The 16,415-nt window shown below is 44.1% G+C and overlaps 1 long non-coding RNA gene across 1 annotated transcript in view; it reads left to right on the top strand.

The window, feature by feature from the left end:
* LOC134911169 (uncharacterized) overlaps positions 1 to 10,011 on the top strand; it is a 164,187-nt gene extending 154,176 nt beyond the window's left edge. The window contains exon 4 of the long non-coding RNA XR_010176376.1: positions 9,544 to 10,011. This is a non-coding gene — a long non-coding RNA (uncharacterized LOC134911169). The remainder of the gene's footprint in view (positions 1 to 9,543) is intronic.
* The last annotated feature ends 6,404 nt before the right edge of the window (positions 10,012 to 16,415 follow it).

A 16,415-nucleotide genomic window follows, 5' to 3' on the forward strand; every position in this document is an offset into this window, starting at 1 on the left:
GGTGTGACGCCTGGAGGAGGGTGACACCAAATGTCAGCTCCTCCGCACTGACAGGAACCAGGTGCTGCAGTGAGAAAGTCTCCTACAGCACCCGGCTCCTGTCACAGAAGAGGAGCCGACAGCGGACGGAGACTGGCTCTGGGGGAGATCCCAGGGAAGCCACGCCCCCCAAGTACAAGGTCACGCCCCCTTTTTGCCGCGCTCGCGGCAGGAGATCAGGGGCGCGCACCGGGTGTCACCACACCCGGTGACGCCTCTGCTTAGCGCAGTCCCATAATGTCTCCACAATGGGGGTCATTCTGAGTTGATCGCTCGCTAGCAGTTATTAGCAGCCATGCAAACGCTATGCCGCCACCCACTGGGAGTGTATTTTCTCTCAGTTTAGTAATGTCGGTTAATGTACCTATATAATTGCACAGTTTTGATGATACCACATTAATATTTGTTTTAAAAACACGCTCAGCCCTCTACAAAACTTATCCCAATGTTAAGTGGGTTCCATTAGGGAGTGTCACCTTGTAACATCAAAAGCAAGAGACTGATGTGTGTCTATGTAGGATAATAGGACGGGATAATTGGGCAATCTGTCTCACACAAGCACCGCCCAGAATTCCCAAGAGGGATCTTCCTCATGTCAAGGTGCTTAGCGCAACCCATAATGTCTCCACAATGGGGGTCATTCCGAGTTGATCGCTAGCTGCATTTGTTCGCAGCGCAGCGATCAGGTTAAAAAATGGCAGTTCTGCGCATGCGGCGCAATGCACACGCGCAACATACGGGCACAACGAACGATGCAGTTTTGCACAGGGTCTAGCGGTGTCAAACCATTTCTAAAACCATACTTAAAGGAGGTTATTTACAAGGGAACTGGAGATATTGGGGGTCATTCCGAGTTGATCGCTCGCTAGCAGTTTTTAGCAGCCGTGCAAACACTATGCCGCCTCCCACTGGGAGTGTATTTTAGCTTAGCAGAAGTGCGAACGGTTGTATCGCAGAGCGCCTGCAAAAAAAATTTGTGTCGTTTCAAAACCTACTCAGAGCTTGCGATCACTTCAGGGTATTCAGTTCCGGCTTTGACGTGACACACCCGCCCAGCCATGCCTGCGTTTTCCCTGACACGCCTGCGTTTTTCCAAACACTCCCTGAAAACGGTCAGTTGACACCCTGAAACGCCCACTTCATGTCAATCACTCTGCGGCAACCAGTGCGACTGAAATGCATCGCTAGACCCTGTGTGAAACAACATCGTTCATTGTAATAGTACGTCGCGCATGCGCATTACGCAGCGTACGCATGCGCAGAAGTGACATCTTTTAGCCTCATCGCTGCACAGCGAACGAATGCAGCTAGCGAACAACTCGGAATGACCACCCATGTTGGCAGAATTGCGGGCTTTACAAAGTTGTGCATACACGTCCGTTATACATATGTCCTAGAGATGGATCGTTTGCATTAGGCATAGGGTTAGTGCAAGTGTGCAATATTATGATGGTGACTGAAACCAAGCTTATGGAGAGTGGCGATCCTATCGCAGAGGCGTGTACACTTCTGTGTAGGGGTGAACATACACGTTTAGCTCTTTGCGCGTAATGTGGGAGCAAGTATGGCTTTCTTGCATTCAGCTCTGCATCCGCGTCTAAGTTCACACTTGCACAGTTTTTGTTGTCTCATTCCTTTTCACTTAGAGATTTAACATACTGTACAACTAGAGGCAGGAAGTTTAAACATGGAACAGCCATTTATTCACTCTAGATTTCTCTCAGTTTAGTAATGTCGGTTAATGTACCTATATAATTGCACAGTTTTGATGACACCACATTAATATTTGTTTTAAAAACACGCTCAGCCCTCTGCAAAACTTATCCCAATGTTAAGTGGGTTCCATTAGGGAGTGTCACCTTGTAACATCAAAAGCAAGAGACTGATGTGTGTCTATGTAGGATAATAGGACGGGATAATTGGGCAATCTGTCTCACACAAGCACCGCCCAGAATTCCCAAGAGGGATCTTCTTCATGTCAAGGTGCTTAGTGCAGTCCCAGCAGAGGACAGCCTGTATTCCTGCCAGGCTTGTGTCAGCCCATGATTTGTGGGTGTGAGGGGATACAGACTGCAGCAATTTATTTGAAAGGACAGATATACTTTATTGGCTACTGCTATTTCTACTGTCTAACAAAAACATTCCGACACATGACAATACAGAAAACAATTTCAAAGAGGATTTGCCACTTTTCTCTTTTTTTTACCCAAAATATTTTTATTAAGCCAAAGAAATACAGTAGACGATGTACAATGATATTGTATTCACAGATTGAATTGGACAGAGCACAATGATCAAAGAATAGCATCATATATTCCAAGGTACAAAATTACCCTGAGACACAAATAAAGGTAGAGATGGATGGGTGGACAGGAGAAAACTGAAGGGGGATAAGATCAGGAAAGGGATGAGTGAGACAGGCACCCCCAGGCCCAAAGCCAAGTGTAGTAGGTAATTGGGGGTTCTGGTAAAAGCATTCTAGTTTCATACAGTACCATTGTGTTCATTTATTACCAGTTATTTCTCTTATGTCCTAGAGCAGTGGTTCTCAAACTCAGTCCTCAGGACCCCACACAGTGCATGTTTTGCAGGTAACCCAGCAGGTGCACAGGTGTATTAATTAATCACTGACACATTTTAAAAGGTCCACAGGTGGAGTTAATTATTTCACTTGTGATTCTGTGAGGAAACCTGCAAAACATGCACTGTGTGGGGTCCTGAGGACCGAGTTTGAGAACCTGTGTCCTAGAGGATGCTGGGGTCCACATTAGTACCATAGGGGTATAGACGGGTCCACCAGGGGGAGGCGGTCAAGATCCCGCTGGACGGGATCCCAGCGGTCGAAATACCGACGCCGGAATCCCGACCGGCACAATCCCGACATATTCTCCCTCCGTGGGTGTCCACGACACCCATAGAGGGAGAATATAATAGTGTGCCGAGCGTAGCGAGGCACCGTGCCCGCAAGGGGCTGCGCTCCGCTCGCCACCCCTGTCGGGATTGTGTGGTTGGGATTCCGGCGTCGGTATTTCGACCGCCGGGATCCCGTCCAGCGGGATTTAGTACTGATCCCCGCCCAGGAGCCATTGGCACTTTAAGAGTTTAAGAGTGTGGTCTGGCTCCTCCCTCTATGCCCCTCCTACCAGACTCAGTTTAGAAAATGTGCCCGGAGGAGCCGGTCACACCTAGGGGAGCTCTACAGAGCTTTTCTAGAAAAGTTTAATTTTAGAGTCTTTTTATTTTACAGGGAGGCTGCTGGCAACAGCCTCCCTGCAGCGAGGGACTAAGGGGGGGAGCAGTGTCCGTTCTGCGGGGTCTGAGCCTAGCAAGCGGGGGGCCGGTGTGAAGATGGCGGCAGCGGGGGGGGGGGGGGGAGCGCAGTATTAACAGCGCTCCTGGGAAGGCTCAGCGGTACATGGTGCGGCGCTGTGAGGGGCGCCCTGGGCCAGCGCTTACCCCCTACACTGGTCCAGAAGCCTGTCAGGGTCCTCAGATCTCAGCCAGCACTAATTCCTCAGGCCAGTATAATCCATGAAGAGCGGGAAGACGGTGCCATTAAGGGGGCGGAGCTTCTCCTCAGAGCGGACCCAGCAGCGTTCAGCGCCATTTTCCTGCCTGCACAGCGCTGAGAAGGAGAACAGGTCCCTCTATAGCAACTCCAGCTATCTGTACACGGTACCAGGGGGTTGTAGAAGGGGGGGGGGGGGGCTGTAATACGACTGTGTGTCCTCTTAAGGTGCACAGTCAGCGCTGACAATGGGTCTCCCTTTGCTAAAAGCGCTGTGTGTGGGTTGGCTCCAATCTCTGTGTCTCTCTTGCCATTCTTGGGGGGGAAACTCTGCCCTCACCTGTGTGTGTGTAGAGTGTTTGGTGGTCTCCTTTAGCTATGTCCAGGGGCACTGTGTCATATGCTGCAGAGGATTTATACTCCCAGGATGATCCCATTCCATGTAATCAGGATAGCACTGGTTTAGCACCAGCAAGGGAACCTGAGTGGTTTTCCTCTATCAAATCTTCTCAGATTTCTGACAGGGTTGCAAGTAATGAATCTGCAACCCAGGTATTACAGAGCTCTATGGCAGTATGGACGGTTTCTGGTACCTCAGGACACCCCGCTGTACACCCCCACAAACGTGCGCTTGTGCATGTCACACAAGACGACACGGATACCGATTCTGACACCACAGACGGTGATGGGGATGTGTTGCAGGGGTCCGCATCTCTTGCAAAGGGGGTGCAATTGTTGATAGAGGCTATCAGGGATGTGTTGAATGTTAATGATACCACACCTGAGCAGGTTGAGGAGGCTTTTTTCACTGAAAACAAAAAAGCCTCGCTAACCTTCCCTGCGTCAAAAGAATTGAATGCTATATTTGAAAAGGCATGGGTAAACCCTGAGAAAAAATTGTACCAGGGTTCTCTTCTCAGGCAAACAAGAAAGCAATGACCTGTCTTACTTGCATGAGGAAGAACATTTGGTAAGGTAGCACCAACGGAGCCATCCCATACTCCTCCTGCAGACGGACCTTTTTCAGGTAACACAAATCGACTTCGTACAATTAACACACTGTAGAATTTGAATGATGTATTGGTGTGCACTGATGTTTTTTCAAACTAGGTAGAGGCATTTCCTGCCGCTACTGCTGTGTTTACCGCAAAGAAAATTGTGCAGAAATTTGTGTGTAGATATGGTAGCCTTAGGAGTAGGCGCAAAGTGATAGCTTGAAACTGGACTATTGTGGTCATAGACACTGCCACTAGTGTTATGTAGCATCGGAACCACTCCCAGATCCCCACTTAACGAATCACCCTCTTTGAATTTTTTTTCTTTTGGAAGACAACCTCACGTCACGATCGATCCACACAATGATCAGAAATACACCAATAAGGTGACAGTACAGTACGTTATCGAGATGAGCCAGCATTTGAGAACTCGACAAAAGAACTTGAAACTGTTGATTCCTGATATGCCAACTACTGACGGTCTTAATTGTGAACCAAGATACTGTGTGATTGCTCTTACACTCAGGTTGCCTAATAGACAGGTGGGAAGGACCGTACCAAGTTTTGTTGACAGCACGATCCCAGTGAAAGTAGCCGAGAGAGAGACTTGGGTCCACAATTCCCATCTCAGGAAAGTCGGTAGTCCGGAAGGAACTCGTAAAGGTAGTGAGATCACAGAAGTATCACCCGAGAGCCTGTTCTGTGAAGACTGAGAGGTGGCACTGTTGAACACTACCTGAGCATACTAAATGATTACAAAAAGACCAGTCGTTGTAATTGATTTGCTATGGACAAGATTTGTTTTGTTCTATCTTTTTCCCATTGACAACATTTTTTTTTCAGGACATTCTTTTTATGTGAGGTTTTTCATGAGGAGTCGAGTGTGGGACTTGAACTGGTTCTGGAGAAAGGAGTGATGTCTTTATAGGATCCCAGGATCAGCCTATCACTTTGTTAAAGCCAGAGAAAATCAAAGGTCTAGTAGTTACGGAGTTCGGAGGTAACGTGATAGGCTATTGTCTGAGGAATACTGTATTTTGTAGTTATTGCGACCCTATAATTGAAGATAAGTGCATCCAGAGACGTCAGTCTAGCAATAAGGCAGCATTTGACAGAAATCCCTTGAGTGATTACCACTCATTAGTGGGTAAGGTCTTAAACCAAACGGAATGTTGGATATGCTCAAAGGTACCTCTAAGACCAAATGATGCAGGATTAGGGCGATATTCTTTAGAGCTAGCTGAGGTACTTGAATAACATGGAGGAGGGGGGACACGACCAATGGACAAGGAATATAACTAGACCCCCTAGACTTAAGATCCACCAGTACCATAGATAAATCCCTGGTATATTTAAATCTCACCAATTTTTAGGAAATCAGGAAATTGGGAGGTAATCAGGAACAAACAGACAATGGCTATTCACACATAGCAGATAAAGAGCTCATTAATATATGTGGAAGAAAGGTTTATGAATGGCTCTCCCCGAACTCTGAAGGTACATGTTATCTAGGAAGGACACTACTAATAACCCTTGTTGAATGATGAAACAGACCTAGCATACGATCCAGAAATGGAAACAATGTTCAGAGAGTGATAGGAATATATACCATGAAAATTTTATATGCCTCACAATTTGTTTGTGTTTTCTCCCTCTACCCAGCAAAACCTCTATCGAATCCGAACATCAGTGTACAAAGACATAGGTACATGTATGTGTGAAACGTTCATTCAAATCAGACATCATAGGCCATAGCACTGTCCCAGCATACTCTATAGGTTGAATGTTGTCCAACACCCAACCAGTGGTCTCGTGACCGCCGAGTGCATATAGAGGACATCCTGTCCTCCTCCCTGTCTTTCCCAAATATAGTCAAATGTCTGATTTGTGAAATGAATACATACGTGTGTCTAGGTCACCGATTATGTGTTTGAAATATTTTTCTTCTGTTAATAATTCATGGCAGTTATTGTTTACTGCCAAAGGGTGGACTGTCGAAGTCAAAAATATTAAATACACAGCACATTTAAACCCACAGTGATGAGTCGCTGTGCGTGCGAATACACACAGTGTGCACAGTGATATATGGTAGCATATGCATTCACACAGACAAGACACACGGATATATTCAACACATATTTCATACCACACATAAATTAAACATGTCAAGCATCAGACATTATAATGTATTAAATTATATAATAGAGTATAACATCATGTATATGTATTAATGGAATGGAACAAGATAAACATGTCATGCTTGGTGTCAAAATAATCAGGGGAATGAGTGTGTTGGTTTGATACCTGTGGTTAGATTGTAGCACATTGCAATGAGTACTTATGATTGAATGTATGAATATGAAGCCACAATTCAAATGAGAACAAAGACAACATGTGTGTAGCAGAAACCAGTGGCCAACCCCTATGATGTCTTCTTCAAGGCTGGACATTGCTTGCATATGAACTGACCAATAACACATCATGAATGAGAAAGTTCCCTCCCCTGGACCAATAACAGAAGACTCAGTCCCAGACATGTACTCCCCAAAAATACACAGTACATAGGTGATTTCAGTCACACAAGAAGTTCTGTTTGCTGTTTTTTCTGCTGCTGGTAGTTGCTGTTTGTTGGTGTTGAGGCAGATTCAAAGATGGAGCGGAATATGCATTGAGCAAATAGGGTGAAGTATGCTGGCTGTAACGGATTCTTTTGTAACTATCTGCTTCTTGTGTAATTGTAACATTATAACTGAATGATATATACTGGACATGTGTTATATTGTATACATATCCTTTTAATATCAAATATATATATCTATGAGCGTTGGAACTCATACAATGTGTGCAAGTGCTTGTTTTCTCTTAAGGGATGTAGTGTTTGCGATGTACAGTGCACTTTTATCGTATATGGTAATAAGATGCGCCTTGCGTCCGCAACATACATTAACGCTGGCATTTTAAATATTTATTAGAAATAATCTGAACTTAACAGCTGTTTATATGGAATCCAAAACCCGTGAGAATCCGACAGCAGGATGATGACGTTTTGCCTCGTTCTGGTTTCCGAGTCTGGCGGGAAGTCCCGAGCCGGATTTTGATTTTGATTCGGAACGTGAAGTTTGAGGGGGGTTCGTTTCCTTGGGAACTGAACCCGCTCATCTCTAGCAAATACTGGGTGCTTAATTTCTACTCTGCAATTTAAATTTCAGTTTGAACACACCCCATCCAATTCTAACTCTCTCTGCACATGTTACATCTGACCATACTTGCCAACTTTCTGGCTGCTCACTCAGGATGGGAGCAGTCAGGTCGGCACCCCAGTTGGTGGGGCTCAGCATCCGAGGGTGGTCTGAGGGCGTGGAGACGTGATCACTTCATCGCAGTCACACACCCCACTGTGCAATGGGCACATTACTGTCATTGCAATGTGAGGGGGGGGGCGGAGCTACGATGACGTGATATACCGCAAATCAGTAATTGGAGAGTAGGTAAGTATGCATCTGCCACACCTGCAGTGCAGCATGGTTTTGTCCAGTTGCTCACTTTTTTGGTTTGCTAACAAACCTGAATAAGGCCCTAAATCCAAACTGGAAAGAAATAGTTTCTCTAAGGTATAATTAGCTGGAAGGGCAATACATAAAATCCTATCCTTACTGTATCTACAGATTGCAGCATGATTATAAATAAGAATATGGGGAAATGAATACTCCCTTCCGCCTTAGTGCATTGAAGAATTTTCAATGTTCATTTTGTTTTTTATTATTCCAAATACATTTTTAGAATGAGGCGTCTATCTTTTTCACATTAGCTAAAGCGGAAAGTATCGGGAAGACGTGCAACGGATACAGCAGTTTACCAAAAATTATCTTGAACGCAGCTTGGATCAGTAACGTCTTCTGCTGCATTACCATATTAGTGCTATCGCTGATGCTTTCAGACCTGATCGTAGCAGCCAATTTGTTAGCAGTTGGGCAAAACCATGTGCACTGCAGGTGGGGTAGATATAACATTTGCAGAGAGAGTTAGATTTGGGTGGGTTATATTGTTTCTGTGCTGGGTAAATACTGTCTGCTTTATTTTTACACTGCAATTCAGATTTCAGTTTAAACACACCCCACCCAAATCTAACTCTCTCTGCACATGTTATATCTGCCCCCCTACCCACCCCATAGTGCACATGGGGCCTAATTCATACCTGATTGTTTGCAGGGCTACGATCATGCAAACTGACATGCGGGGGGATGCCCAGCACAGCGCTAGCCCGTCCCGCATGTCATGCATCCCCCCCCAGCTTTTGCGTGCTGGCCGGGAGCTACTCGTCGCTGCCCGGGTTGCAGTGGCTGCGTGTGACGTCACGCAGCTCCTGCGGCCCGCCCCCCGCACAGTACGGCCACACCTGCGTTGGCCGGACCGCGCCCACAAAACGGCGGCCAAACGCCACTGCGCCAACCCCTCCCACCCTGCAACCGCCTCTGCCTGTCAATCAGGCAGAGACGATCACTAGGCAACGACAGCCATCAGCTGTCAGCCATGCGCCGGCGCATGCGCACTTCTGACCTGATCGCTGCGCTGCGATGAACGGCAGTGAGCGATCAGGTCAGAATGACCCCCATGGTTTTGCCCAACTGCTAACAAATTTCCTGCTACGATCAGGTCTGAATGACCCCCAGTGATAGCACCTCCAGCCGCATCATGTTGAATGAGGGCCAATGTTTGACAGACTCACATTTATGAAATCACACAAAAACCACATAAAATGGAACATAAAATTGTAATGCATAAATCAGGGCTCAATTAAATGAAGCACTTTGCATTAGATCCCAGTGAACTGCATTTCCATTTATATTGAGTCAGCCAGTAGAATGTCCGGCTGCACAGCAACGAGGAGACCTATACGCTTTAAAATATTAGTTCATTCTTATTTTAATAGTAAAAGCTTATTCTACAGATTCCACTGTTTGAACCATGTATGAACAATCACCCTATCCATTTATCTTCCAGTGTCCGTCAGCCTGCTCATCACTACCAATTACACAGGAGCTAACTCACCACCTGCATGAGGATAATAATTGAAGACCTGCCATAAACGCTGTGATTCCTCCCATCGTCAGCATCCTCTGATTTAATTAGTCATAGGATACTGCTGGCAGCGCGTGTAATTAAGAAGTATCAGATACTTATGTCATTGCTACTTACCTCGTTATAGGCTGAGCGTCAAACTCAATAATGAGCATTATTCCATTTAATATTTATTTGACGCTCTTCATCGCTAGATCATATAAATACACTAAGATATTCTGTTTATAACTTATAATTACACGCCCAACACTTTACATGTCAGAATCACTCACATCACATATCACAGTCCGTTACTGGTGAGCTCATACTTTAGTCCCCTTGTCTCCTTACTGATACAATACAATACTTTGTACAGCGTAAATAGAGCGCTAAAGGAAAAAGATAAGTATAAATGAATAAAGCCTGACCATATCTGAAGCCAACAAATGTTTCTGTTTTTCATTCTGCTTTTTCCTGCAAATCTGATTTTTATATTTGTCCCGTTCAGGTAAAGTAGCTGCAAACAGTGGGGATAATTCAGATTAACACATACACTAATATAGAAGAAATAAATGTGGATTTCCCACCTGTTGTCACATTTGGCATTATCTATGGGGCCGCAACGCCTTTATACATCCGCTTGTATAAGTAGCTGTCGTCGCTATCATCAGCGCGCATTTCCACCCGCCGTCTGCGACTGGTCACCCCTGAAGAGCGGGCCTACAACGCGCCAACAGAATACTTTACACTACACCCAAATGCTGAGTCGCTGCTCAGTTACACCCACTAAGCCACAAATGGAGTGGGGCTGACAGACGTACGATCCTGAATTGCCTGTTGTTGAGCAAAGTTGTGTATACAGGCTCTGACACAAACATCACAAGATACTTCTGCAACGCGCACATCTCTAAATCAGACACCAAATGAGGGCTGGTACTTGATATACCAGCTGTCGGGATCCCGAAGCTCAACATACCGGCGCCGGATTCACGACCGCTGGTATACCGGCAACTAATCTCCCTCTTGGGGTGTCCACGACACCCCTGGAGGGAAAATAAATAGCGCGCGCCACCGAGCCCGCAAAGGGCTCTTTTGCGCTCACACCGCTGCCGGTATTCCCCAAATGAAGGTATGAAAGTACTTCCCAAACCGAAAGACTGGCAAGAGCCTGTGTGTTCTCCAAGGTGACAAGGAGGAGCAAATATGCAAAATGGAATTCTCTGACCGTGCTCATTTTCTGCTGTTGGCAATGTTAAATAAATCTAATGGTTCTCTTTAAATATTACGTCACATTTGTTCAACCAAAGTATTTATTTTGGGCACAAAATCTTGTCAATCTTTTCATATCGGTTTTCAAAATCTCCTTCCCTCTATATGACATCTAATAAAGTCAATTCGCGAGCTGCTTAGTGCAAAAATAGTGTTCGCTTCTCGTTAGTGATGTCAAGATAACGAGAGCTTCTGCTTACATGTTTTTTCCACTTCCTTTACTTATCAGCTCATATGCTTATGTGAAATTTCCACCAATGACATATATATTTGTTTGTTGTGCTGCAAGATAATGCAGACCTGTAATCTACATATGTAGGAGGCAGCCATATTGTTCTCTGACTCCATATTTATGAGAATGCTACCTGTCAGTCACCAGAGAACTAGAGATTTCACTGAGGCTTGAGGTTGCCTCATATGTGTACTGTTGGTGGGTGGGGGTCTGTATTTGCCACTGTTACTGGCCGGACCTATTAGTCAGCAGGAGCAGGATCCAAAGAACTTACTTGAAATGAGAGCGAGTTTCTGATTGGGTGGCCAGTGTGTTGGATGCCCATAGTCATTATATGATACTAGAGTGGCAGAGTTCCTGTTCACCATACGTATTGAGTAAAGGGTGGTGTCCCAGGTGAGAGAAGTAGAGATCCCCTTTTAATTTACGGAACAAAGCTTGGGAAGGTCAAATACTGTACCTTTAACTCCTGTTTGTCTGATTGATGATAAATCTGTTATTAACAGCGAGTTACCAGCTCTGTGGCCAGCCCTTGCACATCAAACTTATCTATCTACATAACATATGGCTTTTTACCAGTCACAGTGATATTAACTTCCACGTTTACGAAAAAATAATACAAGTGCATATAGGTATATAGTTTAATTGTATAATGGCATAGTACTGAGTGAAAAAATGTCTGTGGGATGAGGCTCTGAAAACGCCTTAGCAAAGGCACATATTCACAAAGCTGCCTCTAAGCCCCACTAGGCTATTCTAACCAATTCCACCCTCCTACACAACTCACTCAAAAGTGACATTTATTTTATTTTTATTCTCGTACGCCTTACTGATCATCAAAGCATCACTGTACTGTCAATGGATCATGCAGCTGTATTAAGCACTGCGCCCCACTGCAATTTGGCAATACCAGTGTGCAAACTGTGGGGCAGATGTATTAACCTGGAGAAGGCATGAAGAAGTGATAAACCATGATAAGTGCAAGGTGATAAACGCACCAGCCAATCAGCTCCAATATGTAAATTAACAGTTAGGAGCTGATTGGCTGGTGCGTTTATCACCTTGCACTTATCACTGGTTTATCACTTCCTTATGCCTTCTCCAGATTAATACATCTGTCCCTGTGTCTGTGAACCTCAAGTATGTAACTTCACTTTTCTACAGATTGTAAGCTTTGTGGGCAAGGCTTCCTATCTACGTTTGTGTTTGTTTACGTCCAGTTTTTTTTATTACTGTTTGTTCTAAATTTAGTGCCCTTGAGAATTTGCTCGGTCTATAAAAAATGTTAATGAGAATTACATACTATTCAGTATGACCCATTTCACTTTATACACAGCTAGTTACCAACCCGTCAACATGACGAAACAACATAATAATATTGCTCCGTCAGGTGCCATCTAGTGGCACGCAGAACATTTGAATCCCCCCAAAGAGGTGAGGAGCAGCATTACCCTTTTATTACATAGGATAGCCTGCTGCACGTCAGTTTCCAATGAAACTAAACTTGATTCCATAAATAAAAATGAATTCTGTCAATTGTTTAGTACAAAGCAGAAAAATGCAATAGGAACATCACTTGGAAAACCAGAGCGGAGGATTGTGTACCTGCTGGGGAAGTGGGTGACGCTGGAAGGTATGAAGCAATATAAACATTGTAGGTCGTCCACAATCCGTCACCCATAGTAAATGAACACCTTATGGCAGTGGAGATGTTTATCATGTCAGCAGCTCTCAGAGACTTAACAGAGAAAAATCATTTCTGTATTTAGAGATGAAGAAGACTGCAAGAGCCAGGTGCACACCATGAAAGTGGCAATTAAGGAATTAGTCTGATGGAGAGCTTCCCAACCCAAAAGTCATGCTTTTCTCTGGTTCGCTGTGGCTTTTAAAAACCAATAAATGTCATTCTTTCAACATATTTCTTTTTAATTGCTCTTTTCAAGGTGGGCAGTGGACTCTCCAACGTGCTAGCAAAAAGCTTCAGTATAGCCAAATTCACTAGAATTCTGAATTATTTATTTTGTTAGAAAAGCGGTTTTCAGTGTAAGTAACATTTTTAGCGTCTGAAACCTCTTTAATTCTTTCTTACTAATTATTTAAAAACCATTAAAACCCCAATGAGCTCATAAGACACCTTGACCAGGCTTTTTATTGTAGCCGCTGTTCGTCATTTACAGCACTTGGTGTCAATACTTTAGAAAGGGGCATAAATTAAAGAGCTTAGACAAAGTACAATATAGTGATATGAAGCTTTCATTCCAGCATGAACCATTACAGTTGGTGTCTACTAATATGTTCATGACTTCCTTTTCATTTTCCTATCAGGTTACAGGAATTGGACCATAACGTTGACGGATGGGAGCAGGTTGAGTTTTTAGTAAGGGACAGTGGCACATTTTGCAGGGGTTTCCTGGTGAACTGACTGATACCCCTTTGATACCCCTCTCAGATAGAAACTGAAATTACCGGGTGAAGCAGTGCTACCCGGTAATTTCATGAAAAACGCGGGTCCTTTTTCTGTGTGAAAGGGTCAACCTAGGTTGAAATTCCCGGGACTTCGACCCTGGAATTTACCAGGGTCGGAGACACGGAGATTTCAACCTTGGTTGACCCTTTTACACAGACAAAATAACCGTGTTGATCCACAAATTATTACCGGGTCGAGATTCTCGACCCGGTAATATGCTTGTCTGTGTGAAAGGAGGGGGGGGGGGGGGCAGGAAGGCCCCGGCAACACGAACCGGCACTGAAATGCCGGGTAATTGCCGGGACTTTCAGACTTTTCGACTTTTCTGTCTGGAAGTGGTATGATTGAATCCAGCCAGCCACAGAACCTGTGTAAATTATATAGCTCTACATATTAATTGTGTAAGGCTGTCCCATCTCCTCAATGTGCAAACCCCAATGGTTCCCACTGCAAGGGAGATGGGACATCCTTTGGAGAGGAGGACCGACCACTAGGTTAAGTATGTGAGCGCGGGCAGGAGTTTGGGGACAGAGCCAATATGGGACAGGGGAGGTGGCTGTGGTTAGGATGGAGCCGCAACAGGGGGTTGGACGGGAAGGAGGAGAACAGCAGAGAGGGATGGGACCAGCCACACAGGCAGATAGGGGATCGAGTCAAGTGGGGTGGGGGGGACAGCGACCCGGAGACCCTGGTCCGTTAAATTTATGTATATATATATATATATATATAATGATACTTTGCCCGGCACTCACCCCTTGTATATCGGAATCCTTGCTCCAGTGCCCTCCACAGTGTGGTCACCTTATGTTGAACGACTGTGTAGGCGGCACTCAGGAGACTGTTTATATAGCAAAAGTTCCTTTATTGCGTCACAGTCCACTGTGACACAATAAAGGAACTTTTGCTATATATACAGTCTCCTGAGTGCCGCCTACACAGTCGTTATATATATATATATATATATATATATATATTTATATAAAATATCTTGTGAGGTTTGCGTAACTGTTTGCAGGTGGCATTGTTATCTGTGCAATGTAAATACCCGGTGTCCGTCTAATCCTAAACAAAGCTACAAAACTAATTTGAAAAAGAGAAAAAGAAGAAATTTAGTCTGGTGTCTTCAAAGAGATTTTTTGATGGATTTAAGATTATATCAGTTGTGGAAGATTTGAGGTTATTTTGTTCACATCTGCTTCATATAATCAGACACAGTGACTGAGAACACGCACTTTAGGATATGGTCAAAAACGAGGTTTAAAACCTGAATGTTTTTTATAAAGTGTTACAAATGATTACAGAGAGAGCCTGCTGGCTGGCGGTATGCACCGTGCAAACACGCACGGGAGAAATATGAAAGGCATTATTACTGTGTGATGCATGATAATTCTAATTTAACAACCAATCTTTCCCTTATCAATGAGAGATAAGGGACTAAGGGAATTTTTTCAAGGTGATCTCCAAATAAAATGACACGTACTGTAAGAAGTGTTTGTGTAAGTGGAAGCAATATACATAAGGCTGGCCAGGGCCACCAGGATATGGGGCCCTGGGACAATGAGGGCGTGGCCAAGCATGTGTGTATACCAGGGCTCTGTTAAGATGCAGCATTGCTTGTTAACAAGATGGGGCAATGCTAATATCAGGGACCTGTTAACATGCTGCTCTGCCACAAAGAAGGAGGTGTTATGTAATCTTAGGGGTGTGGCTGTGCCTCCCTGGCAGACATGTGACCCCAGACAGGCCTCTCCTTTTCTCAAAGCCTCTGAGGCTGGTCACATAGGCCGGATTCCTGCTGTCCTGTCTCAGAACGTTTGGTGCTTGTACCGAGCGTTTGGTGCTTGTACCGAGCCTACCGTACAGACTCACTAGGGCCAATAGTGACCATGTAATCACTGATTCCAATAAGACCATTACTGGACTTTGCTGTGGGTTTAGAGTTACACATACAGAAATGTTAGGATAATTGCCTGATATCTCCTGTGACATTGGGGTCTATTCATGAAGCTATGAAAAGAGTGGAGAAAAGGACCAGTGGAGAAGTTGCCCATGGCAACCAATCAGCTTTGAAGGAAGCCTTTATTAGTACATTTTATAAAATGTAAGGGAGATGCTGATTGGTTGCCATGGGCAACTTCTCCACTGGTCTGTTTCTCCACGGTTTTCACCTCTTAATGAATAGACTCCATTGACTTTGTGTAAACACTACAAGACGCCATCCTTTCACCGGTTCCTAGTGGGCATTCTACCAATATTGGGTCAGGGTAAAAAAAATGCTGTCTCCAATGTTTGTAGGTGACCATAATTAAATAATTGACTAATAATAATAATAATAATAATAAAAACAACCATCTCTACTGATAGCCTTAATTTATGAAGAACATATTATCATGAAAACCTCATGATGCAAATGGAGTGCAACATTAAGCCCAGCGTAAAAGAGGATAAATTACCATCTGTTTCAAGGGTCACTAACCTGACATAATACAGTGCATGTCAATTGAAACTGTAAAGTCACCTAACATTCATATATATTTATTGAAAAGTAACCCATAATGTGACGGATAGATTTATGGACTTCTTTATTTATTCTCTGATTGGTTGTTATTCTTTCCTATTCCATAAACGTATAGGAAGGCAGTCTAGTTGGTATATATATATATATATATATATATATATATGTGTATATATATTCATACAGTACTAGTCAAAAGTTTGGACACACCTTCCTAGTCAACTGAATGGGAAGGTGTGTCCGACTTTTGACTGGTACTGTATATACAGTAAATATATATATATACACACTGCTCAAAAAAATAAAGGGAACACTTAAACAACACAATGTAA

Source organism: Pseudophryne corroboree, chromosome 4, assembly GCF_028390025.1.
Source record: "Pseudophryne corroboree isolate aPseCor3 chromosome 4, aPseCor3.hap2, whole genome shotgun sequence".
Classification (NCBI taxonomy): Eukaryota; Metazoa; Chordata; class Amphibia; order Anura; family Myobatrachidae; genus Pseudophryne; species Pseudophryne corroboree.